The 2,619-nt window shown below is 35.7% G+C and overlaps 1 pseudogene across 1 annotated transcript; it reads left to right on the top strand.

Moving 5' to 3' along the window:
* Positions 1 to 305: 305 nt before the first annotated feature.
* LOC308490989 (heat shock factor-binding protein 1-like) lies at positions 306 to 626 on the top strand (annotated as a pseudogene). The gene has a single exon. The product of its transcript is annotated as a heat shock factor-binding protein 1-like (transcript).
* Positions 627 to 2,619: the final 1,993 nt, after the last annotated feature.

Below are 2,619 nucleotides of genomic sequence, written 5' to 3'. Positions count from 1 at the left end.
TTTCATCATTTAAACAGGCTTGTGGTTAAATGATTCATGTATTCCTTACATCTATTAAATATCTGAGAGGAACTTTTTCTGTTGTCTCTACTAGGGAAATAATATGTATAAATGTAGTTTTATCTGCGTGATGGCTTTTTTCTCCTGTTTCTTCTCTTGAGACATTTTTTTTCCCCTTCCTGCTTGCCATAGTCTAGCAAAGACAAACAGGATAGTTGTGAGGGAAGATACTGAGGAGTTGAGGATTCTTAGACATCCAATTTAAGAAAATAAGAGACATCACCATCAAGCTGGAAACCAGGGAGATGGCGGAGACTGACCCTTAGACCATGCAGGATCTCACCTTCGTGTTGCAGACACTCCTGCAACAGATTCAAGACAAATTTTAGGCTATGTCCGATCAGATCATTGGAAGAATTGATGACATGAGTAGACTCATTGATGACCTGGAGAAAAACATTGCAGATCTCATGACACAGGCTGGCGTGGAAGAACTGGTAGGTGAAAACAAAATACCTGCTGCTCAAAAGAGTTGGAGTTTTATAATTTACGCTGAAATCTGGAACATTGTTTTTACAAGCCAAGAGAAGACCAAATGGCTTTTTACAACTGACTACTATGTGTAGACAAGTTTTACATTATAACGTGTGCATTCCTCTTATCACATACTAAATTGTTAGTTTATTGAGTGATTTTCCCCTCAGTTTCTTGAACATGGTGACTTCACATCTTGGACCCTGGTCAGCAATGCCATTAAATATTAAATACCAAAACTTTGGTAGTTCCTGTATAAAATTGTCAAATATTTTAGTGTATTTTTGTGAAGTCATTTTTTTTTCCCCTACCATTCCTTTTGTGGCAGTTGCTGTTTGATAAAAGTTGCTGTGTAATTTTTTTCTATTAGACATGTAGTAGATCCTTGTGTTATAATTAGACTTTGTAAAGTAAGACACATAGAGAGTTCAGAGTTCTTTAATTCTCATCACAGAGTGACTGTTAGGCTAACACCAGAGAGTGTGTTGGTGATACTTTTCAAATAGCTAAAAACATTTAAAAATTGTTTACCCAGAAACAGCTGGCACTACTCTTTTGCCAAAACTCAGACTTGAACTCTTGAACTGTAATTTTATGTTTAAGTCCCTGAGGTCAGATGCTAAAGTAATGAAGAGTAACCACTGCCACTTTCGTGTGAGAATTTTTCAATTTGGGAAATGACAAAATTGCCTAATATAATGAGGCATTTGTTAGTTAGAGTTGCATGAAATTTGAATACTTTAGTAGGACTTTACATTATTCATTTACAATAGTTACCATAGAAAATCTGTCAGGATTTTAAAACTCAGTTACTCCATTTTTTTTTTTGAGCTACCGAATGTGAAAATAAACAGAAAAGGAAAAGAGACTATACTAAGTCTGTGCCAGTTGCTTCACTAGAAAATAATAAATGACTTGTAGTAGGTTCAAGTTTTTTAGAAATACTGTTTTTTAAACTATTTCTTTCCTAAATTCTTAAAGAGTAATGGTTTTATTATCGATTATAGAAGACAGGGATGATAATTCTTGCCACTCAAAAATGCAGTGTCAGGATTCCTAGGCCTAGACACCAATATTAACTGTGAAGGAGATGAGATCCATGTGATTGTCACAGCAAAGTGATTTTTGTATAGAAAAGAATTGAAGAAGGGTATAGCACTTCAGAGAGGAAAACCCTTAGTAAACACAGTATTTTATTGTTGTTGTTTCCTATATCACCCGTCTTGATTGTACTGCAGAAACATAATAATATTAAGAAATCACTTGTCCTATTTATAAATTGTATGGGGATCACAAAAGAGTAAATTTCCTCTGTGATAAAATTATTTAACCACTATTATTACCCAGTTGCAGAAGCTCCTTTGATGAGCCAGTAGGTTGTGCTGCAAGACTTAGCCCTGAAAGCCCCAAAGCCTACTGGATTCTAACTAAGCAGATGAAACCTGTGAGAGGGCTGTGTTCAAGACTGGTAAATGGCAACTGGAAAGGATACTCCCAATTGTGATACAGCAATGGGAAGGTTAGTTGGACTTTAGGAGTTTTCTTAAGTAATGGAAAAATTCCTGAGGCTAGCTCCCCTGACCAAAAATACCTGCTATGAATAAAGGTGCCTGAAATCCTAACAAAAAAAATGGGCAGAGGATGTTAACAGACATTTCTCCAAAAAGGATATACAGATGGACAATAGATATATGAAAAAAGCTTCAATGTTACTAATCATCAAAAAAATGCAAATAAAAACCACAGTGAGATACCACCTCTCTCCTGTCAGAATAGCTATCATCAATAAATAAATCAACAAACAAGTATGGGTGACGATGTGGAGAAAAGGGAACCTTTGCGTACTGTTGGTGGGATTGCAAATTGGTGCAGCCACTATGGAAAACAGTATGGAGGTTCCTCAAAAAATTAAAAATAAAACAACCTTATGACCTAGTATTTCCACTCCTGGGCATTTATCCACAGAAATTCAAATCACTAAGTTGAAAAAATATACGCACCCCTATGCTTACTGCAGCGCTATTCATAATAGCCAATACATGGAAACTACTGAAATGCCCATCAATGGATAACTGGATAAAGAAA

The sequence above is a fragment of the Rhinolophus hipposideros genome, assembly GCF_964194185.1.
Source record: "Rhinolophus hipposideros genome assembly, chromosome: 22".
NCBI lineage: Eukaryota > Metazoa > Chordata > Mammalia > Chiroptera > Rhinolophidae > Rhinolophus > Rhinolophus hipposideros.
This window is presented reverse-complemented; position numbering and strand designations above follow the sequence as displayed.